At 44.3% G+C, this 27,723-nt stretch overlaps 1 long non-coding RNA gene across 1 annotated transcript in view; it reads left to right on the forward strand.

Annotated features, from left to right (window-relative positions):
• LOC124715316 overlaps positions 1-27,723 on the forward strand; it is a 539,482-nt gene that overhangs the window by 192,012 nt on the left and 319,747 nt on the right. Inside the window, exon 2 of the long non-coding RNA XR_007005650.1 lies at positions 9,281-9,319. This is a non-coding gene — a long non-coding RNA (uncharacterized LOC124715316). The remainder of the gene's footprint in view (positions 1-9,280; positions 9,320-27,723) is intronic.

The following is a 27,723-nucleotide window of genomic DNA, read 5'->3' on the forward strand; positions in this document are numbered from 1 at the left end:
TGATAGAGTGTGTGTACCACAGCATCATTCGTAGGTGCAATTTACGCACCAAACATAGTGATCGCCACATCGGATTGTACTGGTAGTGGATCTAAATGTTAGTCTTTCTTTGAAGAGGACACTTTGTTTCCTTTTTATTTCTTTGTTTATTGATGAGTGGAATTGTAAAACAAGTGATGTACTGGGTCACTTGTAAAAGTGATCGCGTTACCAACATGCTTTCAAATGGTTGTATCGGGGAAACAATACGTTTCCGGACATGGTTTTCAATTAAAAATATCTACTCAATTCCCTCTACAAGTCCTAGAAGTTTGTAAGTGGAATTTTAGAGCACCCTGTACAACGCGATAGTGGTTGTTTTTATACAGACCGAACGTGAATCCACTAACAAAATTTCGGAGATTGTTTAGGGATATTTTCTTACCTTTAGTTGAAAGGGGCCTGTGGTTTCCACTGGTTCGTTACACAGTAATTGTTTTTGGTTTCTCGCCCCCTTTCCGTTTGTATGAAGGGATTTCAAAACGTTAAGTTACACATTATTATGGCAAGCCAAGTAGCACAGATACATCACACAATTTTTCGACACAGTCAACTAGACTCTGTAAACAACGATCAGAACATTCTACCAATCGTTCAATTCCTCGACTATAGAGATCCGTTACTCGGTCACAGAAATATCTGAGAACCGCAATGTGAATGTCGACACCGTTGGGATATCTCTTTTCCCCAGACATTCCTTCACCTTGCCGAAAAGGTGGAAATCGGATGGTGCAGGCTCTGGATTTCCCGATCGATGAGCACTACACACATCTGTGCGGTCTTGTTAAAATTGTTGACACCATTTCACTACGGCTGGATGCGATATTGCAAAAAAAAAAAAAAAAAAAAAAAAAAAAAAACAAACTCTGAGCACTATGAGACTTAACTTCTGAGGTCATCAGTCCCCTAGAACTTAGAACTACTTAAACCTAACTAAACTAAGGACATCACACACATCCGAACCTGCGACCGTAGACTGTAGCGCCTAGAACCGCTCGGACACTCCGGCCGGCTGCGATATTGCACTTCATCCATATAACGCCAGAGATCGAGGTGAATCTACGCGCAGTTTAGACGTTTCGCTCACAAGAATCGTACTGTCATGTGGACTTCAAATTTGGAGTGCGTTTCCATCGCCTGTTATCTATACCGCGGCGGGACGGACTCCCTTCAACAAGGAGCCCCTGTTGTTGTACAGTAACCTTAGCGTGGAACGACTTGTAACTTCTTTCTGAAGTTCCTGCGTATCCTGCGTATCTGCACTGCACTGAAAACGTCTGAATGGCAGTGCAGATGTCGACGGTAAGCGCTGCTTGTCTTGCTCCAGACAAGCTTTTCCCATTGAGTCACGGCAATTTGACGACAGTAATGCCCATTTTCTGCTCGCCCTCAAGCTTGCATTCACTACTACTCGAGTCTTCCACACGGTCATACCTCCAGCAGCGGTATTAATTGTACCTTAACACTGGTCAAGGAGGTCAGAATATAGGGAGACATCCTTACGACGAAAAAGTTAAGCTTCCCACCGCCGTATTGGTGAGTCATAGTGAAGTGTTCGTGTTTCAGTGCTGCTCTTCGGCCTCACTTCAACCAGCTGTTTTGCCGAGGTGGACGTCATGCCCGACGAATGAATATTGGCGCTAAAAAATTAAATTTTCAATTGTCTGATGATGAGTATTCACCCATGAAAGTTATTGTTGTTGTTGTTGTTGTTGTTGTTGGTATTGTGGTCGTCAGTCCAAAGACTGGTTTGGGTACCTCTCCTTGCTGCCGTACCCTGTGCAGGCTTCATCTCCGAATAGCTACTGCAACCTAATCCTTCTGAATCGGATTACCGACGGAGCACAAGAATGGATCATGGAAGGATTGGGAAGGAAATCGGCCGAGCCCTTTCAAAGGCACCGTCCCGGCATTTGGCTTAAGCGATTTAGGACGGATGGATAGGTGGCAAGTTGGTATGGGACCAAACTGCTGAGGTCATTGGTAAGGACAGCGCACACGCCCATGACCACAGGAGGACTCGAACCTCCGACGGGGGTGGGGGTATGACCGGCCATCTTGATCTCCGTCTCAGAATGCGTCCTATCAACCGATCCCTTCTTTCGGTCAAGTTTTGTGACAAATTTCTTTTCTTCCCAGTTCTATTCAATACCTCCACATTAGTTCCGCGATCTACCCACTTAATCTTCAGCCTTCTTCTGTAGCACCACATTTCAAAAACTTCTATTCTGTTACTGTTTAAATTGCTTTCACTCATGTCACTTCCATGCATGGCTACACTCCAGACAAATACCTTCAGAAAATGCTTTCTAAGCGTTACACTTGGATTCAATGTTAACAAATTTCTCTTCTTCCTCTCTACTTCGGCCATCATCTATTATTTTGCTGCCCAGATAGCAAAAGTCATCTACTACTTCTTGTTTCTCGTTTCCAAATCTAGTCCCTCGGCATCACCTGATTAATTCGAGTAGATTCCAATTTTTTGTTTTGCCAGCCGGCGGCGGTGGCCGTGCGGTTCTAGGCGATGCAGTCCGGAACCGCGGGACTGCTACGGTCGCAGGTTCGAATCCTGCCTCGGGCATGGATGTGTGTGATGTCCTTAGGATAGTTAGGTTTAAGTAGTCGTAAGTTCTAGGGGACCGATGACCACAGATGTTAAGTCGCATAGTGCTCAGAGCCATTTTGTTTTGCCTTTGTTGATGTTCATCTTAGATTCTCCTTTCGAGGCACTATGAGTTTCGTTCAATTGCTCTTCCAAATCTTTTGCTGCCTCTGAAAGAATTACAATGTCTTCCGCAAACCTATAAGTTTTATTTCTTCTACGTAAACTTTAATTCTTACTCTAAATTTTTCTTTGATTTCCTTTACTGCCTGCGTAATGTACTCACTGAATAACATCGGGATAGGCTACAACACTGTCTAAATCTTTTCTAACCACTGCTTCCCTTTCATTCTCCTCGACTCTTAACTGCCGCCTGTTTTCTGTGTAAGTTGTAAATAGCCTTTCGCTTCCTCTGTTTTACTTTCACTACCTTCAGAATTCTAGATAGAATATTCCAGTCAACGCTGCCAAAATTCTGTCCATGTTTGCAAATGCCATAAACGCAATTTTGCCCTTTCTCAAGTTATTGTCTGATAGAAGTCGTTGGGTCAGTATTGCCTTCTGTGTTCCTAAATTTCTTCGGATTGCAAACTGAACTTCCCCGAGACTTCTACCAGTTTCTCCATTCTTCTGTAAAGAATTCGCGTTAGTATTTGGCAACTATGACTTATTAAACTGCTAGTTAGGTAATATTCACACCTGTTAGCACCTGCTTCCTTTTGAATTGGTTTTATTACATCTTTCTTGTAGTTTGAGGTTTATATATTGTTTCGAACTATATACTAGAACTGACTGTCAGTTCAACACATTAACGCTAAGATGGTATGTTTCACACAGGTATTTAGAGAAACAGACTTATAAGACTCATAAGATTCACGAGATGGCTCACAGGCTTGAACTGGCGTTTGTGCTCTGCATAGATAATGCCATCTCCTCTCTATTCTTACAGTATCTTCCTGGCAGTGATACACATAAATATTGATAGGTTAAGGTGATGGAGAGTTGGTCGAGTATGGGCTCACTCAATGTAATGGAAGAGCGGCTAGGCGACGTTATGACGAGCTACTCTCGCTGCATTGAGGGAGGTGGCGCAATGGCTAGTACACCGGACTCGCATTCGGGAGGACGACGGTTCAAACTCGCGTCCGATCATCCAGATTAGGTTTTCCGTGATTTCCCTAAATTGCTCAAGGCAAATGCCGGAATGGTTTATTTGAAATGGTACGGCCGATTTCTTTTCCTATCCTTGACAAATCTGAGCTTGTGCTCCGACTCTAATGACTTCGATGTCGACGAGACCTTAAACCCAACCTCCCTTCCTTTGCTCTCGCTGCGACGTCAAACATATCACAGTGCTTTTTCACCCATACATAGGCTCCTAAGAGAAACCAGGTACTCCTATTTCTTGTATTGTTTGGTTTGATGGATTCATATCACAGGATTTGCCATTACTGTATAGGAATTTTCACAAATGCGGCAGTAATTCTGTTAAGAAATAGTGCAAATCGTGATAAACATTGCAATGAGAAACCGGAGACCATGGATCTCTTATTTACAACCGAGCGAGGTGGCGCAGTGGTTAGCACACTGGACTCGCATTCGGGAGGACGACGGTTCAATCCCGTCTCCAGCCATCCTGATTTAGGTTTTCCGTGATTTCCCTAAATCGTTTCAGGCAAATGCCGGGCTGGTTCCTTTGAAAGGGCACGGCCGATTTCCTTCCCCATCCTTCCCTAACCCGAGCTTGCGCTCCGTCTCTAATGACCTCGTTGTCGACGGGACGTTAAACACTAACCTCCTCCTCCTTATTTACAAAATACTCAGAAAATATCCCTGAACGAACCCATACATTCTGTCGGTGGAATTCGTGTTAATCTTGCCAAATAAAAGTGTATGATATGCAGCGAGAATATTTAAATCATAATTCTCCCTTTTTGCCACCCAACCTTCGTTTAGCAGTGGTGCACTTTCACAATTCAGTCAGATTATTTTAAAATTCCATAAGGTGGGTACTGGGATGAATATACTGGGATGAATACTACAAAACGATCAATGCTTGGTCCCTGACCCATACCTGTTTGATACATTTTCTCACCTTCGACGTCCACAGTGGAATCTCCAGCTGTAGGCTTTCTTTCCCTTCCTTCATTATTGATAAGTGCAGCAAGGGGGTATTTCGCACCACTGGTTTTTTCTTTAGCTGTTCCGGAGTGACGGACACACTCCTCGTTGTCGTACTTCGGTTAAGGGGACCACAGTTCTTGGAAGAATGGGACTAAAGTGCTGAGACAGACAATAACGTACAATATCTATAATTAAAAAGGGTGATCAAGGTAGATCTCTTGGCGTTAAGAAGGGTGACAGAAAAGGCTGTAGCTTATCATCACTGTTATTCAGATTATTCGTCGAAGAAACAATGGAGACAGGGAAAAAAAAATTTCTGGAGAAGACTAAATGTGCAAGGGGAGCAGATACCAAAGCTAAGGTTTGCAGACGAGGTGACGTTGCTGGTCAGATGGATTAGCGCCCTGCAGGCTCGTGGCCCATCCGAATAGTCTGCACGCGGCTGCGGCGTGAGAGAGGGAGCGCCAATACAATTCGCGTATTTCGGCGGAAATTGCCGGAGATGAACGATGCTGTCTCGTCTGATGACACAGCTGAGTGAGCGCTGTTCGCGGCTCCGTAGACGTCACGCAGTCACGCTCACTTGCACATAGACTGCGAATTTGCAATGTGCGCATGCGCGCAAAGCTTCCCTTAGCGCTACACCTTTTTTTCCGCACAGTGCAGATAACATGATCAAATGTAACGAGTACTATTAGTTCACTTGCTCGATTTACTCACGAGGGCCGACTGTGTATCTGGGCTGGAGGTTTTAGTCAGTTATAAACGAAGTTGACAATTATAACGGGTTCCCGGGTTCGATTCCCGGCGGGGTCAGGGCTTTTCTCTGCCTCGTGATGGCTGGGTGTTGTGTGATGTCCTTAGGTTAGTTAGGTTTAAGTAGTTCTAAGTTCTAGGGGACTGATGACCATAGATGTTAAGTCCCATAGTGCTCAGAGCCATTTGAACCATTTTGACAATTATAATCAATTGTCACGTTGCTCAACGAAAATATTGTTCATTTGTTCCGTCCAAAATGTATCTAACTTTTAGTGCAAGTTGAGTTACAGACTAAATGCTGTCATTATCCTGTTAGCTACTGATTCAGGAAAATTTCTAGGTCCAAAGCTAATTCATGACCTTCAATATCATACGACATTAAAGTACCAATTTAATTTTTGTTACACATAAATCAATTCAGTCACTGTGGCAATACTTTCTGAAGTTCACTTTCTGTATTTCATACATACTCTAGAAACCACAGCCTAGTGAATGGCGGAGGACGCCGTGTACCACTACTGACATTTCTTTCAGATTCTACTTACAAATGGAGCGTGGGAGAAACGAGTGTCTGTATGCCTCCGTACAAGTCCTAATATACTTTATAATATGATTGTGGTCCTTTACTGTAAGCTGCTGTAAAACGGTTCACATTGTTCGGTATTTATAGTTTTCTTAGGCGCTATAAGGGGATCACATCCTAACCACTCAAAACACCGTCCAAACCGTTAAAGGTGTCTGTCACAGAAACGTTTCATGAAAGTATTATTTTTAATCATTAACATGGCTTCACCACGTCCAGATGATGTTATTCGTGGTATTTTCTTATCAAAGAGCCATGCCTGGGTGAACGGTTGCGTTTGGAACCGCCTTTATTGATTTTGTTTCCTTCTAACTCGTATCAGCATCCTATGTTAGCTTTTACCCATAACCTAACCTCAGTTAGCTTTCTGATATATGAATGTGTGGTGAATTGGGAGTTCATGTGGGATCGTAGAATCAGTATGGCATTTTTGGCTCTTGTTGTAGAAGGGAACATCTGTTGAATTCTGTCTTTCAAAGCTGGCCTTTGGTATGTTCGGATCGGAGACAGTTTTTCCTACTCTTTTTTTATAAGTACGTCTTGCGATTGGTCAGTCAGACCAAAGCACGGAAGGTGGAATTTTCTATTGAACTCTTTTTCGAAATTTTGTTCGATAAATTTTGGGAGGCTGAGTAATGAGGACTGACATTTTTAGCTTCCACTCGATTGTGCAAAAGGTTTGTGCTGCAGGGTCGCTGTATTCTGACGACTGGGTTACGGCCACACTCACCAAGGGAGGTTGCACAAGAGCACGGCGTTTGATATGTTTTAGAAACTAGCTTGTAGCAGTAAGTCAAGGTCTGACGATGTGTTGAGCACCACTTGCTGATTCCTAGCGCAATTAGGGCAAAATGTTGTTGGGAATCTGGTTAGTCGTTCCCGTAATGTAGGTAACCCGTGAAGTAATTAAATTCAAGGGAGATATGAAGCTAAATTGTGGTGTACACATTATTTTGAGCGGAAGAAATGGTCTCTAGCCATGTTTGAGCCCAACCGATTGCAATTCGGACTTATTGTTGGTGAACTTTTCTTCTAGTGTTTTGGTCCACTGGCGGTACCGGTGCACTAATTTTTAATATGTTCACAAGTGCAGCTGCGTCCTATGTCTCCGACGGCACGATACTTTGCTGACAGAATAACGTCCATAGTATTCATTAAGAAATCGAACTCCTTAAGGGAACTTGCTTGTTAAATAATAGCTAAGCCTCATGAAGAGAACACGTTGATATGAAATATGTCCTCTCCATAGAGTTCTATTCGCTACTTTTTACGCCTACATGCATTCCACCGCTCCTTTCCACCTCGCTTGATTAATGTAGAAAGGTGTTCTCGCTCGAGAAATGTCTTTTTGAATTATCAATCAATTACATTCCCTGGTCAGTCGTAGAGAAATTATCTAGTCAGTTTCCACTGCGCATTTTCAGACAAATAGTGTGGTCATATATCGTTATGTTCTCTTACTGACTTCAGACGACGTTGCACTCACTAGAATTGACCAATAGAGGCCTTGCCTGCTCTCTGTATGAAGCACACTAGCTCCACCATTTGATATGGCGACAGTTATATACCACATTATAATTTTGCTAATGCTCAGAATTAAAGTGAAATCGAATGAATCGATCAGTAAAATCACGTGCGGGCATCTCTTAACTGTAACTCCACGTACTTCGTACTTCTCTGTTTGCCGCTGCTCGTGATGCAGGTAAGGTTCTGCAGGCATTCGCCAAACCCAAACCCTTCCCTCATATTGCCGCAGAGAATAGCGTGATTTATCGCTCCAGGTCATTCGTTTCCCGTCATCTACTGTCCACGGGCGCCGCTCTTTTCAACCTCACGTGTCCTATAGCACATACTACACAGATGTGTGGCTCGACCATCGTATCCCATTATTTTTAGCTCCCTACGCCCAACCATTGTGCTAGGGGAACCACAGGTAGCAGTCACAGTTCCCAAGTCATTCCTTCCGCCAGTCTGATCCGATGTTTTACTTCCAGCTTCAGCAATGTTCGACGGCCCCTGTCGGCGGGTATGAGGTCTTCCAAGTCCTTGTTTAGCAGTGGCTATTCCTTTGCGTTTTCACTTTCACACTCATATCACCAAAGGTCGACTTGGGCACCGTTAGAAGGATTGAAATGTCTGATGGATTTGTTATTCAGGTGACTTCTTCTTCCAGTCGCGATAGACGCCAAAAATGAGCGATTGTCTGCAAGACTCCGAATTAGCTCGAATCTGTCAAATTTTACCTTCCTGGTCTTCTCGCGAGATGTATGTAGGAGGAAGCATTATATTTCTTCCATGAAAGTACACTCTCGGAAGCATACCGTAGACTATACCGTGGTACAGAACGCCTCTCTTGTCACTGGTGCTGGCTGAGCACCACAGTGATATTTTTGCGCTTAGTAAACTAACCTGTCACGAGACACGCTGCTCTTTTTCACCACGTTCGACGCCTCTGATAGCTATTGAGGGTAATTTCAGGACTGTGCAGTATCGTAACAGGATCTCCCACCTTTTCCTTTTAGCACTGTTATCAATAATTCAGCGATAGGTGTACGTGAACTGTAATTTACGATCACACTGCAGCCATATCGTGAACACCTTCGTCCAGGAGCCAGATATCAATCGAACGTAATGGGCTGCGGTATCTACTGATATGAGGGCGGTTAAGCATGCTTGGGAGCAGTTGAAACATGCAGAGCGTCGTCGCAAGAACTCTCTTCACACACCACGTAACCTTGGAGGGTCGCCATCGTAGAGCAGACAGGTAGAGCAACACTGTCCCGATCAGCTTGTGGGCTGCATGCTAAGAAGCAGTTAAGTACGGGGTCAAGAAACATGTTGTTCAATTTTACCCAGCAGCAGATTTTTATTTCACGATCGTGGACATAAGAACGGACTACGTTTTTTATAGCAATTTTATTTTTATCCCACATTAAAGATGATATTCTCTGTTTCAGCAATCTTATTCTTTCATCCCTGCTCCCCTTGAATCTATCCTCACATGTTTGCAATATTTGCAGGTGGTGCAGAGTTTCTTTTGAGAATTTTTATGTTGGATACGCCTTGTTTATGCCTTAAAATTGTGTATGAAATACAATGTTAGCTTCTTGAAGTTGTTTTGAATTTTAAACTGAATCCATTGTCCATGGCTGAATGAAATCTATTTTTTGCAGGTCGCCAACGCTTGAACAATATTGATAATAATTTGCAAGGTATGTATTGTAATTATTCACGCCGATGACGGAGGTATGTATTATTGTTACGTTTATTTTATACAGCTAGCACTCAAAAAATGACAAATTTCTTGTATCATGACACGATTCCTTACGATTTTCGGTTTACACTGTAAAATACGTTCAGATCAAATCAGCAGGTTTGAAATATACATTTGGTTCCCAGTATTTGATGGCATGACATACATCGCACGTCTTTGCGTCTGACGTGAGCAAAGCTGAGCAACTGATCAGCAAGGCTTTGTGCACAGAATCGGCATGTACGTTTGATCAGGGAAAAGTTCTAAACAGGTTTATAGTAATTAATGCAGGAGAAGTTATTAGTATTACGTCTAAACGAGATATTAGACTCGAAAATGCACATCGATAAATCCTTATTGATTCTATCACCAATGCAAGTGGTTTTCCTTTCCGCTACGTACTTTTTGACGGATTTATTTCGATTAGGTCACGTCAAAATTTTATTTTTAACTAATCAATGGTTTTCTATTGCATAGTACGGATGCAGGCGTTGCTAATAACCCAACAGAGACGCTAAGTAGTTGAAAATTAATTCTTCCTGAATATACATTGGTGTCCAAAATTAAAGCAACAAACCACTATCTTCCCGACCTGTGTCTAATTAATGATATAATCATACAAGCTGTTAACAGGAGTGAGTACGATCGTGTTCTGCACGGAAGATGGCATTCGGGTCAACAGACAACCACAAAACGATGACGTCAGGGCATCTGTCAAGCAGGATAATGTTTGCAAGGTAGTCCCACATACACAGTCGCTGTGAACACAGCCACAACGGTACAGCATAGCACAGAGATGCCTACCAGCCTCTCTGCGTTGGAAGGCCACAGGAAGAATAGACACAGGACAGTCGCAAACTGACGTGTTCCGATGGCTTAACGTGAAGCGAGATCCAAACATTGTGGAAGGAGACCAATATCGAGAAGGATCCCTGATGGCGTGGCCAGGTGTTATGTTGACCTCTCGAACACTTCTGCATGAAACTGCATGGGTGAACAGGGTAGGGGGTAACTGTTGTCAGGTGTGGTGACCAGATCGTGGAACCTCATGTGCTGTTGTTGCGACGTGCTGTGGACACAGACTTCGTATTGATGGACGATAATGCTCGACCTTATAGAGGACGGGTGGTGGATATTTTCTTGGAAACGGATGATGTTGCACGCATGGCGTAGCCTGCTCGCTCTTCCGATTTGAATACCATAGAGCATGTCTGGGATGCACTGGGGAGACGGGTTGCATAACAACATCCACCAACTATTCCCTAAGATTTACAAACAGTTCTGCAGGAAGAATGGGCGCTGTTGCTTCGACATAAGATTGATGACATCATTCACAGGATGCCCAATCATTGTCAAAAAATGGTTCAAATGGCTCTGAGCGCTATGGGACTCAACTGCTGAGGTCATTAGTCCCCTAGAACTTAGAACTAGTTAAACCTAACTAACCTAAGGACATCACAAACATCCATGCCCGAGGCAGGATTCGAACCTGCGACCGTAGCGGTCTTGCGGTTCCAGACTGCAGCGCCTTTAACCGCACGGCCACCAATCATTGTCAAACCTGTGTTGCTGCCAGAGGTGGTTACACCTCATACTGAGTACTGAGCACGTTAACCACTTGTCGACGTGTGTGCAAATCCGTCACGTTGGAAATACGAAGAACATTTTTTTCTACTGTTATGCATGTTGCAGTTGTTTATACTCTATATTCTTTAAATTGTTTCTACTTTACTATCACCTGTTTATACTATTTCTTGGCGAAATAAAAGCAAACTTGGAACATTTCCGTTTGTTGCTATAATTTTGGACACGAGTGTAATACGGACTAGCTCTTCACCTCCGTATACTCCACTTCACCCGTCAGTTAAAGTCAACAGATGTACTCATTTTGTTCCTGGAATCCATGAGAAATTTGACTGTAAACGCTATCTATCAACTCTCACACAAATTTTATAAGCTATGACTGTGTCAACTCTTTAGTCATTTTACGTAGCCCATAATGCTTGTCTAGTAGTTGTCTTGAAGAGCTGTTCACTCCTACTACATTCTAAGGCAGCCGGAGTCCAACAAGTATTACGAGCTATAGTAAATGACAAAAGACTCGATAACGGTATAGCCAATAGACAAAATATGTGTAATCATTGATTGATAACCTTTATAGAAAACTTTAATGAGCTCACGGATGCTCCCCGGGAGCAACATGACAAATATGAGCGAACTGGAGAAACGTCTCTCTCGTTTTATTTACAGACTTTTGATCCATCAAAGCCTCCACAAATCGAGTCACAACTACAGTAACATCACGCCCTGCGAACACGCTCCATCTGTATTTATGAGTCAAATCATCGCGGAATCTTTTGTCCACCACTCCTCAAAATTGTATATTCTCGTCTATTCCGCCAAATAACAGTACTGACAAATGTGGATAGCGATTATAAACTTAATGAATTTAATTGCTAAAAACTTGGTAGTAGAGGAAGCAGTAATAGTAGTAGTAGGTACGTAAAGCGATAGATACGATAAATATAACTGATATAGTTACATAAGACGTTTTGGGTCAATTTGTTAAATATCTAAGTCTGTCCACAGTACCTGAAGAGTTACAGTTCCTTCTATCTACGATTGCATAGGAATTAACCAGCGAATATAAAGAGAAAGTGGGTGTGAGTTACTCGATGTGACAACAAAATCAATGATGGCATTGGAAGTAGTATTATTAATTTTTTCCTTGGCAGTAACATCTGTTCTTCCTTGATGCTGGGTTATCCTAAAATAGAGGTGGCTATATTCTAAATAACCGCTGTATTAATTGCAGACACCGTATTTTCCTTACAGCACTTACGCGCTGAAGAACACCTATTTCTTTCAGTCCTTCCTGTATGGGACTGAGAGTCATCTAATGTGTTGACTAAAATAATATGCTGATGGATAAAAGATGTAAACTGCAAAGAAACCATTAAGAGGACACGCAGTGTTCTGGCAATATGACAAGCAAATAACGAAAGTTTCCGAGTAATATGTCTAAGTTACTGCTGCAAAATATTCATTTTATCGAGTTGCTATTAGCTGAAACAAGAACTTCTGGACAGCAAGACTCTGAGTCAAAGGTGCTAATGTGTTGTAGAAGAAACAAATTTTTCTCGATGCTGCGCGAACAGATATTCTCTGGTGCGTCCGAGTGAAGCACAGTACAGAAGGGACACGTGCCCTGAGAAATTAAAAAGTATAACTTATTATCAAACATATTGCTAAAAGTTTGGAATTTAGAAACAGAGATTTAATATTGATTGTTTGAATAATCTGAGATCACCCTTCATGGAAAAAAATATTCTCAATGCGCAAGGTAATTACATCGGAATGAGATTTCTTAACGCAACTGTAGAATCATTGTAAGGTAGGTACATAGTTTAAATTGCAATGCGTCTTTCGCGTAGTAGTTATAGGCTGTCGACTGTAGACTTAACAAATAAGGGAAATGTAGGTGATGAATAGAACAGCATTATGGTTGAGCCAACAGCTGTAACACTGCGGACACGTCAGTTCACAACGACCCTCGGAGCTCTGCAACTTGACGCTCTTGCAGCCCACAGCAGATCAGCTGGGCGCGGCCTGGTGCAGTATGTGGTGTGAGAGGGGACGGCCACTGATAGAAGTCACCAATTATAATGTAAGATAAGACGAGGACACACAGGCCAACATGTTTGCATTCCATTTTCTTTTGTGAATGCTGCAATTGTGTTGATAGATTTCTTAGTGTTTTGACCTCATGAGCTAAGTTGTGCAACCTCATGATGAGAGCATTGTCACTCGAAACGCGTTCTTGAATTGCATGTAGGACAAAATTTTCTGATGAATGCAACAAGTTATTACTGTTGGAAACAGAATAGCCAACAAAATACAGCTATAAAAAGGTGTCAAGCTTATGTTCCGCTTAACTAGCGAAAATGCACTGCTCGACACTGAAGTCGCAACAGGAAAGGTAACAAATAACGTGATTTACACTCGTGCTTGTAAACTATACAGCAGGAAGAATGCATGATAAAATTTTTTGTTGATTTGGGGTATTCAGTCTGCGAGATTTAATACACGGGGCTAACACCTCTGGCAAGAACAATGACTAACGCTTCCGGTCATCGCCACGAACTGATCTTACTTGTTCCAAAAAGGTGTGGTCAACTTTTCAGGAAACATTGTTCACATTTGGACAAATAAAATGCCTTACGTGGACATGGATTCAGAAACGCTTAATTTTAGTGTGAGGGTTCATTTTCTACATCTCTTTATAATCACGTTAATTATGGGAAACATACAGAGAGAGAACGTATCAGCATCACACGAAAGGTTTTTTTTTACATGAAATGTCGAATATTAGCTTCGTTGTGTTTGGTTAGAACGCACTCTAAATTGCAGTTCTTAGGTTCAGAGCCATCGTTTGTTATTCACATTGAGCGAAGATACTGTTGACATGTGACTCATTTCATTACTCGTGTTTGCATGCAACTAACTTCATTTATCTATCACCATCACGCACATAGCATCAACTGTTTGGTGTTTCTGGTACAAAGCATTGGAGATGTACTCAAATGCGGAGTTGTTAGACACCCATTTGCTGCACGAATTGAAAGATGGTAATTGCCGTGGCGCTCATCGTTTATATCGGGGGGAGATTTGTAGAACGACGATTCCCTTAAAGGAGAACGTTTGAAGTGGTTAATTGTCGTCTTACAAGGCATGGACGTTTAAGCCCACTACTCGCGACTGGGTGGTAAGTAGAAGGACGAGAACGCCTCAGCTGGAAAAAGAACTTCATGTACTTGATGACAGTACCATTGTCAGTGTAAGACCATTAGCTACAGCAAGTAATGCGGATCACAAGACTGTCTGGAGAGTGCTACATGAGAACCTGCTGTATCCATACCATGCACGGTAAATACACAGACACCGGGCCAACATTCAGCGTTCGTTCTTATAAACGACCTTTTCTTTACTCACATTTCTTTCCCTCCCGGAAAGGAGAAGGCGTGCCCTTATATAACTTTCGAGCCGTGCCAGTCTAACTGGCAGTGGGGCAACTGGACCCCAATTCAGAATAATAACTTGTCTCATGGCACGTTATTTTTCAACTTGCGCAGTTGCACAACGATGCAGTTGCGGCAGCAAGAGCTGCACGTGGGAGAAGGGAACGATATTGTTTAGTCGTCAGCGGTTCAATTTTGTGCTTGTCTATTGCAAAAACTTCGCGAAACTTCAAAGAAAAAAATGGTTCAAATGGCTCTGAGCACTATGGGACTTAACTTCTGAGGTCATCAGTCCCCTAGAACTTAGAACTACGTAAATCTAACTAACCTAAGGACATCACACACATCCATGCCCGAGGCAGGGTTCAAACCTGCGACCGTAGCGGTCGCGCGGTTTCAGACTGTAGCGCCTAGAACCGCTCGGCCACCCGGGCCGGCAAAACTTCAAAGAAATTGTGAAATCAATAGTGTCATGTTTCGAATTAAACTGTGAAAACAATATTTCCGTAGAAACACATTGTTGTGATAATATTTGTTAAATAAATAAACATTTGTGAAGCAAATGATGCGAGCTGTGTATGTACAGAATGATTATAATCAAATTTCCACTACTTGAGCCAGTGTTGACGGAAATCTATTTACCATATGGGTATCCAACTTTATAAGAGTGGTGTTCAGACTGTTTGCTGCAGGACTGTGTTGTTAGAAGTGTTAGTATCATGACTTGCCCCTAACGCCGGTACAAGTACGGCGACATACAATGGAAGCACAAGCATCAGTGTGCAACACAGCTGTAGACAGTCAATGTGGGTCTGGATAAGGTGATCAGGACTTTACTCGTAAAACTGTTTTCTCAAAACAACAGCAATAGTGCTGCTGCACTTCGCAAGTATCGGCGCATTAAAGGAATACGGAAAGGTCCTCTTTCTACACCGAAGTTGAAGACCTTGATTCGGAAGTTCGAATTGACTGGAGATTTAGGAATTGCTTTTGGGAGAGGTCGACGATCAATTGAGCCACAAACTGTTGAAGTTACTGTTGCCATAGCTGAGAATGCTGGACGTAGTGTGCGATCTGCAAGCAGCGCACGAGCTGTGTCACGAGAGCTAAAAAGTGCGGCGAGCAGTTGTGAAATGGTGCAAACTTTACACTACTCACAAATTTTTGCCACATGATGCAGGCATTCGAGCAGATTTTCCTCTTACGTATCTTGTGAGGGCTGAAGTTGACGGCATGTTGCCTTGGAACATTTTGTGGAGTGATGAAGCACACTTTACGCTCACTGGAATAGTGAACACTCACAACTGTCGCATTTGGGGATCGTTACCGCCAACGAACGTTCCGGCACAGTTCACAATTGGTCCATTTTTCTTTGAGGAACTCAGACCCCAAGGACGAACGACACACAGCGTGTGTGGCGAACGTTATTGTGATCTGCTTCGCCAACACGCGATCCCTGCCCTACGGGAGAGAGGTGCTTTTGACTCAACAATTTCGATGGACGATGTAGAATCAACTAACGAGTTTGGACTAGTAGACTGATTATATAAAAATATTGGCCCTTATAAAATGTTGCGCAATGGAAACTGACTGCATTTTGACAGTAACCTATGGATGACACTGATATTAGTGAGGAAGATGCCAAAATGCGCTATGACCCTGACCTTCGAATACAGCTAAAGGAGAATGAAATTCCTACACTATTTGACTGTAGCTTTTCCGGTAAAACTCTTCACATGAAGTACTATTGTATCTTTACGTATGCGAGTAAGATTTAGTGCTTGCCCACGCGCCAGACAAAGACAGTGATTCACAGCGAGCGCACCAGTATAGGAGAATACTTCGAATGCATAGACTTCTCGTGAAACGTATTAAATTCGTCACTCTGCGCCCTAACTGACGAATGTACAGCTATCTGAGACACGCTGGCACATTCACTAACGTGTACGTCCTGGGACACACAGAGACAGATTTTATCCTCAGTCGCAGAGGACACAACCCTGACTACCATTCGCCTCTGCCCCCAGAGCAAGACAAGGCCCCACACTATGAGCTACAGGATCGAATTTACTTTCACGGTCCAATGACAGCTCTTGTCTCTGAAATCAATAACTCCTTCCTACATCACGCCAACCTATCGGCGTCCGCGTTATTTAGCTGTATCGTGGACAATTTCCATCTCACTTGCTAGTTTTTCTATCGGCCGATGGCCGAGTGGCATTTTCAAATTGAAGACAGGCTCATTGGTCCTCTGTCTCTATCCTTGTCGTCCAGGCACCCTTTCTGTCGCTGCCTCACTCCACTATTGCATCAGCCCGAACGGTCACTTCGCTCTAAGCGGGACGCTGGACCGCCTGTTGTGCCGTGATTCGCACAGGCATGCTCGGCTATACCTGCTCGGGCTATGCAGAAAAACTTCTCGTATCATTTCAAAACTTTCAGCTGTATTCTGAGCTGCTTCTTACCTTATCATACATTACTGAAGATCAGCAATGCCATCCTCGTTGTCACTACGTAAATAATTCTCTCATTTCGTTCCCATCATGAAATATGCGAATTGATTATATTATTATTAATTAATGCAAGCCTCCATTAAAAACCGACGTCTTCCAGATGGAGTTCCACCACACTTTGCTCGTGGCATCACTTGTTTATCCCGAACACATTTGGAGAAAACTGAATTGTAAGATGGCAAGAACTATGACCCTTACATGAAGTCATTGAAGATCACCTAACTCACGTTGAGCGAACAGTAGGGCCGAACAAAAATGACTGACAAGGCGCAATGCATCTTGTAGAGGATATAGTATGGACATATTGGAATAATTAATGTTGGGTGATGGTTTTAAAGTAATTCACACGACATGAAAACTTTGTGGCAACATGTCGATTTACTGGAGGCTAGTTTACCCCAAGGAAGTACTCAGAATTGACCGTGGCCGCTGGGGGAGCGGCTAAGGGAAGCGACAATAGGCAGCTTAGGGCGGCTCAAGCTCTGAGAAAGCGGTAACGGGGCACGGCCTCCAGCCGCCTTAAGATGAGTGACAGTGAGTGGGTGGTTGACCCCGACTCCATGCTGGTGTACCGGGAAACAGACGGAGAACTTGTACGCCTGTTGATAAATGTCCGTCACCCCGTTTTCTGTGAAACATGCGAGAAAGCAGCGCAAAGCTACGGTGGAGCGGTCAACAGCGGTCAAAATATGCATGTTTGTGACTATAGCAACTTCACGCTGAATTCACGGTCCGCAGAGTCTGAAGCAAATCAGGTGAAGAGCGACAGAATGAAATACGCCAGCCTCCAATGGGAATGTAGGACCAAGGAATTTGAATTACTCTCCTGGGAGTCAGAATTCCGGAAAACTTGGTGTTGTGCAGACGCTAACCTTGATGGGTGGCCTGGGAGGAACTAAACAACAGAAGTTGAGAGAAAGGGAAATTTTGTGGGAATTTGTTCACTTCCCAGAGCAGGCATTGGTTGGCGCTGGGAAGCGATGCATAATTAACGTGACTTGTGCTGCAAGTGGCGTAAGTGATTTTGCTGGAGGGGAAACCGAGGCGAAGAGTGGACTGTGAGAAGTCTCCATAGAGGTCTTCCGTTCCCGGCTTGCCTAGAGTGCGGACGTGGCGTTCTTTACTCAGCTTGCCTGAGAGAGAGTGAGCATCTCTGCAGTTTAGGACTTAGCAAACGGTACGATTGAGCTTGGAGATAAAAAGTTTTCGTTCAGCTATGTACTGAGCAAGATAGCTAGGAGTGAATAGACGAGCGCAGCCTTGCAGCACCACGAGGTTGGCCAACGTCCGCACAACGACACCGCTCCGCCACGCTGAATTCGGTGATATTGCGCCCGCGCCGGCCACTGATTAATTTGCTGGATCACATCGGCAAAGTTTCCATGAGGGTTTCATGGGCCGTGTATTGTAGAATTCTTCTCGCACTTCGCATTACGCCTGGGTCAGTCAATAGGAATTACTTTTGAGTTATCGCGCTTTACTCCACGCAAACGCAATTTATTACCACTGCCTGATAGAAGAGTCTTGTAATGTGATGATTGAAGGTCGGGAGTTAAAATAAATTTGTGCTAATCGACTGCATCTGTTTTCAATCAAGTAGTTGAAATCCCAAGCCACTTTCTTACTTAATTTTATGTTCAACATTTGCATCTGGTGTTCAATAGCTGAATATAACATCAATGTGCACCCCTTTTTAATTAAAAGGGATCAATTCTGAGTAAATTAATGTCAACAGTGCCACTGCAGTTCAATCAGGAGTCACAGGGCCATTTTACTTTTTTGCGTTATCCGAAATTTCGGCAGTTTTGCACTCTCTGTTGATCTGTTAGTCAATTAGTTGTGGTGAACACACGCCAAAACCAGCTAAGTGACGGGTGGGGTGTCACAGAATCATTGACCGATCGTTTCAAACTGCGCGGCCATCGAGATCATTAGACTTGCTGTCGTGTGATTTGAGGCTGTGGGGTTACCTGAAGGGCAGGGTTTATCAACGGAACGCTAATACACGTAGAAGGTTGAAGATGAACATAGGGAGGGAAACGGACAAAATCTCACTTGAGACGCATCGGCAGCAGTTGAGCGATGTGCAGTGCGGCTCCAGGCTGTCATGGATGCAGATGGTCGTCACATTGAGCAACGTTTGTAACCTGAAAAATCTAACGAATGTTAACCCTCTCATGTAGAAGTTAAAATGTGTTTCTCTGTAGGGTTCATTCGTTATTTCTTCTCGGCATGTTGTTACAAATGTTTCCACAAAGTTTCATTGTCTCACGGTGAATCGTTTTTATGGGGCCCTTTCAAGTACTGGAGTTTAATTAGGACCAAACTCTACTTATAACCAAAAGTAGCTCTTCCAATAATGCTGGTATTTTGTTTTCAAGAAAATATAGATAACGGGAACTTGCAAGACGATGCGGTAACGCTACAGGGAAACTGTGTATCAAACCACTTCACATAGTTACAGAGAAGCGTTTTTTGAAAAAGTGTCTCGGTAATGACAAGTTAGTTTTCGTCGTACCACCGCTGGGTGTTATGAATGTTATTTGTACCGTTGTGAGTGAAAGTGGCCTCCCCAGCAAACAGTACTGATGGAATTACATGGCGATCTTCAACCAGCCAACTAGGAAATTTGAAACGTCTACCTTTATTTTCTCCTCAGATGTGTTGCATCCTCTGTAAAGGATATGAATAGAGACCGTCTATAAGTAATATGTGCTATGTTGTTGTACATGGAGCACGTGTACGTGCAGAAATACTGCGTATGATTGCTGAAGGGCTACGTTCCACATGCTGAACGTCTTCTACATTTTCTGCATGCTGTTCACTTGCGCGTTCAGATGAGATACGACTGCTGAGCACTGCTTCAGTGGAAACACAAGTAAGCACAAGTAAACACTCTTGAATCTGGTACCCCATGGTTAGAAAATCGTCTACCGTACTCTCTACAAGCAGCAGGAGTATTCCATTAACGACAGCAGACTCAGCATTTATTAACACAGGATCCAGTCACACTAATGTGATCACCGCCTATGTTCGACATCAAGGTGTAATAACCACACACAGACTTTAGGTGGCAGTGCTAGCAGTAAAGGGTATGCAAAGCGTGTCGGAGGATGCGGAAAACAGTGCACCCATTATCGTTAAGCGGAAACGGAGCTATCTATCTGACACATCATCACTGGCTTTCGGACCAAGGGCGGAACAATTTCGGAAAAGGCTAAGTATTTAAACAGTTCGTGTGCCTCCTTGGTTAAAGAGTTCCGTCCATGGCAAAGTGGTGCCATCCAAAATTGGTGCCGATCAACAATGGTGCAGCAGGGACCGTACATGCCTGGGGTGAACGAGAGCTGCGGAGGCGTGTACGGGCAAATAGAGGTGCAACTGTTGAACAACTGATCACCCAGACGAACCACGGGGCTACGACGTCTCCTCAACGACCGTTTAGCAAACGTTGCTGCGTATGGGCGTCTGAAGCAGGTGCCTGGTTCATGCACCCATACTACTTGCTATTCATTGAAGGAGGAGACAGAATTTACCCGCCGGTACCAAAACTGGAAGTCCACTAAGTGACGACAGGTAGCTTTTTCTGATGAATCACTTTTTATCTCCATCGGGCGTGTATGGCGTATGGTGTGAAACGTCTGAAGGCAAGCACTCTGCAACAATCGTCAGAGGAGTCCAAGCCGGGGGAATGTTTTCGTGGCATTCCCTCGGTGATATCGTCATTTCGGAAGACACAGCGGATCAACAGAAGTATGCATCTATCCTTGGGGACCATGTCTACACCTGCATGCTGTTTGCGTTTCCTAGGAACGATGGTATCTACCAGCAGTACAATACAACGTGTGTCGCAGCTCGCAGTGTACGTGCGTGGTTCAAAGTGAACCAGCAAGAGTTTGCCGTACTCTCCTGGCTACCAAACTATCCAGATTTAAACTCAATTGAGAATCAATGTGTACATCTCGATCGGGCTGTTCGCCCCATGTATCCTCAATCAAGAAATCTAAAGTAGCTGGCCACGCCATTGGAGTAGGCAAGGCTTTATATTCCTATCGGTACCTTACAGAATCTCATCTACTCTCTTCCTGCACGTCCCACAGTGGTTCGCGTTGCAAAAGGTGGTTATTCAGGCTTTCGACAGTTGGTCACATTAATGTGACTGTGCAGTAGACTTGCGGAATGCTTAAACGGTACAATAGAATTGGTAATAAATTATTTGCTATATGCATCACAGTTGTGAATCGCCCATGCGGTTGAACTTTATGTTGGGTGATAGATGAGGTCAAGTCGAGGTCAGAGTGCTGTGCGTAACCACCCTAGGAAGCGTGAGAATAGCTGCTTGGTGTACGGGTGCCTGTTTGACTCCCGTTGGACTCAGTAAAACGGTATTAAGCAGCTAAACATTCATCGGTTAACTCTACACAGATGTTGGGACACCGCTCCACACTGCTCGTGGCAAAAAGGCAGGGGCAGTGCAAATCTTACCTGGTTTGCGCCGAAACAAGGGCGTGGCCCTCGTGGACGCTGCTGCAACGACAGAGGGGTCACCAGGCTGCTGTAGTAGCGAGACGGTTCCGGATGTCACCTACAGTACCAGCGGCAGCAGGCAACCGGCAGCCGTGCATGTAGTGTGTGGAGACGCATTGAGCACGTTGTGGTCTCTGGGTAGCAGAGCGGCCAGCGGCAGCGTAGTCTGGCCACAGGAGCAGCCGACGGGCAGCCGAGACTGCATATCCCTATGATGGTGGAGCAGCTGTTGAATGTCCTGGGATGGCAACCAGAGACCCCCACGGTAGAAGGCTTCAGCAGTTGTACTTATAGTAGGCTCCCCAAGTGGCCTACTGATCGAAGACGCCAAGTATTCCCCATCGTACTCGGCACGAATGGCGGATCTGCGGCCAATAATGTCTAACTTCCCAGGGTAGGACTAGCTGCCCCATACACGCGTCTGGAGACCTAGAGGAGCAGTTGGTCGACCGATACAGGTCACTCCCCGTGTCTGATCAAATGCGGACACTAAAAAGTGAGAAATACTGATAAGAAACTGGCCTGTAGTTGTCATGCTACGTTTCTGGTTTCCTCACCACAAGTTGCAACGTTGCTGCAGCATAGACGTTCTGATATAAGGCCGTCCGAGTCGTAGCTGCTCCCTCTATTTGCTGCGTCTGTAGTTTGGTGCCTCAGACTGCCCAGCTCGGCTGTGGGATGAGGTAAACGGATCGTGGCGTGCCCGCACAGTACCGCGGTATCAGCGGTCTCCACTTCTTGAAATTCCGTTCGGCTGTTATATCTTGATCCACTTACCTCTGCTTCCTATACTGCCAACGAAGCTGTCTTACATTTTTTACTCAGCTGCATCAATCATATTATTTCGCGACGCAACAGGAAATAAATTCAGTTATGTAATCTCAAGCACAATTTACCAGCTTGAACTTCAAAATGGAAATGGCGGTCGACAAATAGACCCATATTGTGTGTACATTATAACGCGGTAGTCCTCCGCGAGCGTAAAAAAAGGAGATCTTTGAGAGGGAGAGAAGCCGAGAGAGGGCGCGGAGAACCAGCCTTGTCTGCTTCCCGCGTCGACGTGTGGTTTGCGCTTCAGCGGAAGTCTAACTGGCATAATGGTGCTGTGAGAACTGTACTGGAACATCGTAATGAAGCAAGATTAGGCTCTTCAGTCGCTTCAAAGTTAGAAAACAACGAGCAACACACAAACAAAGCAAAAAAGAGTACGCCAAGTATTTGGTAACGGCTATTGCGCGATTGCTTGCGGATACACCTAAACAGCAAAGATGTTCACCTCAGAAATTTTCTGAACCGTTCTCACCCAGATCAGTTGTGGTAAAGGCTCCACTATACAGCATATAGTGTCTTTTTCTAGTTATTTTAATTACAGAGAGATCGATATCGGCTTCACTTTTTAAAATGCAGCTGTAGTTATATCTGTTGCTAGTATCGTAGTATTAAAGATATTAATTCAACCAAGCTTCAGTTTTCAAAATCAGGTAAATAATTTCGGAGAAATTACAGTACTTAGAATTTAGTAGTGAACTGCTTTCAACGTGAAACCCATTGCTCTGTCATGCAGATTTCATGTTTTCATAAGTAAATAAAGACATATCTCACGTCGGGTAATGAAGAAACGGAATGTTGCACGGGCGCGATACCGGTATAAAAGTGACACAAACGCAATTTTAAGGAAGTGTTCATCGCAAAATTCTTCTGTGATTTCCTTTTTGTAGCTGTTGCTATTTAATTTGCAGTTTAAATGTGTATCTTGACACTAACCCACGATGCGAAGTTAACAAGTTCAACAGTCTTTAAAGCGACAGTTCTGAAGAACAACATGAACACCCGCGTAAGACACCAATCGGTTTAATGTTCAAAACACATACGTCGTAAGTTGTAAATATTTTTTTTTCTAAAACCAGTTATCGGATTTTGAAGAGTAAAACGCATTTGAATTTGTATTTTTTAGAACTATGAGGCGTTTAGTGAGGACTTCGTCACAATTCATCTCGAAAAGTTTCCGAAATATGAGACGAACTGGTTAACGGAATCGTCATCCATGTACAAGTTGAACCAAAATTTCCAATTGTTATTGCGTGATTTCGGGCATTCTAACAGTACGAAAATGTCTGTAAAAAAAAAAAATTCGTCCTGTTAATTTTTTCGGTAGGTACTGTCCGCCTCCACCTAGCCATCTGTCGCGGAATCTGTTATTTAAAAGTGTAGGAACATTAGCACTGAAATGAGGAGGAGCCCCATCCATTCAGGCATTAAATTGTTTGCTGTACTCGTAAAGGAACAAGCTCTAGCAGGAGAGGTAAAGTATTCTCTAACGATGCATGGCAAGTTTCTCTGTTGAACTTAGGTGAAAGAATATAATGCCCTAACAAACAGTCACCAACAGCGCCAGTCCAAACGTTGTTGATGGCGTGATTGCACAATTTCGTGAGGATTCTCAGCAGCCCATAATAGCGAATACGAATGGACCCAAAACTGAACCTTGCGGGACTCCATGATTTCCCCCTTGTTACTGAAACTTTTTCTCCTTACAACATTGTTTTCTCCATACAAAAATTTTTTTGAATAATTCATCACAAATTTTTGCATTCTGTTTGTTAAGTATGATTCGAAGCAGTTGTATTTCTCAGTTATGAATGTCATTATGAAGGTAAGTAGGAAATGAGGTATGATGTGGAAATATAGCGTTTCTACACTCATGTTCGTGTGACACATTTTGCTCTTCTATGTGTGAGGTATATGTCCTGAAAGTTTGGCCATATCTTTTTGTTACACCCTGCACTAGGCAAGTTGTGAACGACCTTGCCTCAGTGGTAACACCGGTACCCTTTAGGTCACCGAAGCTAAGCACTGTGGGGCTTGCCTAGCACCTGCATGTGTCACTGTCTGGTTCTGCCGATTGCTGTTGGCAAGAGGGTGCACTCAGCCCTTGTGAGACCAATTGAGGATGTACTTGATTGAGAAGTAGCGACATTGATCACAAAAATTGAGAACGGCTAGGAGAGTTGTGTGTTGACCACATGCCCCTCCGTATCCGCATCCGGTGATGCCTAAGGGCTGAGAGGATGACAGGGCGGCCGGTCGGTGTGTTGCACCTTCAAGGCCTGTTTGGACGGTGTTTATTTGTTTTTGTATTAGGTCAGTTGATAAATTAGTTAGAGTATATGCACAGTCCAGTCACATTAATGTAACCACCGTCTACGTTCGACATCAGCGTGCAATAGCCACTCACAGATGTCAGTTGGAAGCAGTACCAGTGGAGGGTGAATAAAACGTGTAGGAGGGACGAGGAAAACAGTGCAGTCGTTGTCATTATGTGGAAACAGAGCGATTTATCTGACATCCAAAAGTGTATGATCATTGGCTTTCAGCCCAAGCGTGGAGGCATTTCCGAAACGGCTGAATTCATAAGTTGTTCACGTGCTGCTGTGGTTAAAGTATACTGCGCATGGAAAAATGGCGCTATCCAAAACTGGCGTCAAGGTAAATGTGTTGAACCACGGGCCACAGATTACAGGAGTGAACGTCAGCTGCGTATGGGAGGAGATATGCGCAATTGTTGAACACCTGACTGGCCAAATGAACCAAGGGGTCTCCTCAACGACAGTTCATAGAACGTTAATGCTTATGGACCTCCGCATTAGGCGGCTGGTTCATGCAGTCATGCTGGCTGCCTTTCGTCAGCACAAAGTCTGGAATTTGCATGCCACTGCCGCAACTGGACGTTTATGAAGTTGGGGCAAGTGGTCTTCACAGACGAATCACTTTTATGGTCCATCGGACGAATGGCCACTGGCGTGTACGACAATGTATTATGGTCGGGGGAATGGTTTCGTGGCATTCCCTGGGTGAGCTCTTCATAAAGAAATAATGGTTCAACTCAAGTACTTATCGATCCTTGGGGACACGTACATCGAGTCTTCAGGCTTTTGACAGGTGATCACAATGTGATTGGTCAGTGTAAATAAACTGACGATTGGATTAGTTAATGCTAACTTGTCTGCTCTCGAGGGTGACTTGGTGCCAGGACAGGGGGCAGTGTGGTGAACGTGTGGGCTGCACGCGGTGGCGGCTGGCGCCTCGGCAGCCACGGCCCCAGCACCAGAGGCTAACGTGGAGCTACGGGCAGCGGCAGGCGCGGCTCCTGTTACGTACGACGCAAGGCGCGGGGGCAGGCCGGCAGCTAATGGAAGGCGGCGCGGCGCTCGCCTTACACTGTGTTTTATGGCCCGGGCTCGCCTCGGCAGTAAGCTCTGTTGACTTAGGGCATGTCTGAGCCGGCCATAAGGGCACGGCCGACACCTGATCACTCACCGCGGGGCCGCTCGGAATCAAGAAAGCTATCCCGGCCTTGCAGAACACGCAGCGTTCATCTCAGTACGTAAGAATCTGTCACCTAACTTCTGTTTAAGACCCCTGTCCTGTTTCTTCGGATCCAGTGGACGAGTACAGTCTCAGTAAGTATTTACACTACTGGTCATTAAAATTGCTACACCACGAAGACGACGTGCTACAGACGCGAAATTTAACCGACAGGAGGAAGATGCTGTGATATGCAAATTATTAGCTTTTCAGAGCATTCACACAAGGTTGGCGCCGGTGGCGAAACCTACAACGTGATGAATCGGGAAAGTTTCCAACCGATTTCTCATACACAAACAGCAGCTGACCGGCGTTGCCTGGTGAAACGTTGTTGTGATGCCTCGTGTAAGGGGGAGAAATGCGTGCCATCATCTCTTCCGACTTTGATAAAGGTCGGATTGAAGCCTATCACGATTGCGGTTTATCGTATCGCTACACTGCTGCTCGCGTTGGTCGAGATCCAATGACTGTTAGCAGAATATGAAATCGGTGGGTTCAGGAGCGTAATACTGAACGCAGTGCTGGATTTCCACGGCCTCGTATCACTAGCAGTTGAGATGACAGGCATCTTACCCGCATGGCTGTAACGGATAGCGCAGCCACGTCTCGATCCCTGAGTGAACAGGCGGGGACGTTTGCAAGACAACAACAATCTGCACGAACAGTTCGACGACGTTTGCAGCAGCATGGACAATCAGCTCGGAGATCATGGCTGCGGTTACCCTTGACGCTGCATCACGGAAAGGAGCGCCTGCGATGCTGTACTCAACGACGAACCTGGGTGCACGAATGGCAAAATGTCATGTTTTCGGATGAATCCAGGTTCTGTTTACAGCATCATGATGGTCGCATCCTGTTTGGCGACATCGCGGTGAACGCACATTGGAAGCGTGTATTCGTCATCGCCATACTGGCGTATCAACCCGGCGTGATGGTGTGGGGTGCCATTGGTTACACGTCTAGGTCACCTCTTGTTCCATTGACCGCACTTTGAACATTGGACGTAACATTTCAGATGTGTGATGACCCGTGGCTCTACCTTTCTTTCGATCCCTGCGAAACCCTACATTTCAGCAGGATAATGCACGGCCGCATGTTGCAGGTCCCTTACGGGCCTTTCTGGATACAGAAAATGTTCGAGTGATGCCCTGGTCAGCACATTCTCCAGATCTCTCACCAATTGAAAACGTCTGGTCAATGGTGGCCTAGCAACTGTCTCGTCACAATACACCAGTCACTGCTCTTGATGAACTGTGGTATGGTGTTGAAGCTGCATGGGCAGGTGTACCTGTACACGCCATCCAATCTCTGTTTGACTCAATTCCCAGCCGTATCAAGGCCGTTATTACGGCCAGAGGTGGTTGTTCTGGGTACTGATTTCTCAGTATCTATGCACTCAAATTGCGTGAAAATATAATCGCATGTCAGTTCTAGTATAATATATTTGTCCAATGAATACCCGTTTATCATCTGCATTTCTTCTTTGTGTAGCAATTTTAATGGCCAGTAGTGTACATGATTACATATTCAGTACACCTAAACAAATTGTCTATGAGTAACACCATTACATTCTCCATATAAGGAAACTCAGCGCAACATGCTTCTGGTTTGAGTGTGGTTACTTGCGAGATGCTAGTACACTGGTGTGCATGACTTAAAGGCGAAAGTAACTTTCGTACCATGTGTCACTACCAAATAAAATAGCTCGATGAAACTTGAACCATACATTGAAAAAACTGCTACAGTATATTGCATACCCCGACTAAAAGAAATACGCCTTGAGACGAACAGATATGACTTTTTTTATCCAGTGATAATAAATTCATTGAAGCCACCGTGATTCGTTATCGACTCGTGGACGTTTAAAAAACGGGACATGGCTCTAAACTCGGTGGTTGTTCAGTTCGGATGGCAGGGTCTGCTCTCACGCTGGCCACGAC

Source organism: Schistocerca piceifrons, chromosome 1 (genome assembly GCF_021461385.2).
Source record: "Schistocerca piceifrons isolate TAMUIC-IGC-003096 chromosome 1, iqSchPice1.1, whole genome shotgun sequence".
In the NCBI taxonomy this organism is placed as follows: domain Eukaryota; kingdom Metazoa; phylum Arthropoda; class Insecta; order Orthoptera; family Acrididae; genus Schistocerca; species Schistocerca piceifrons.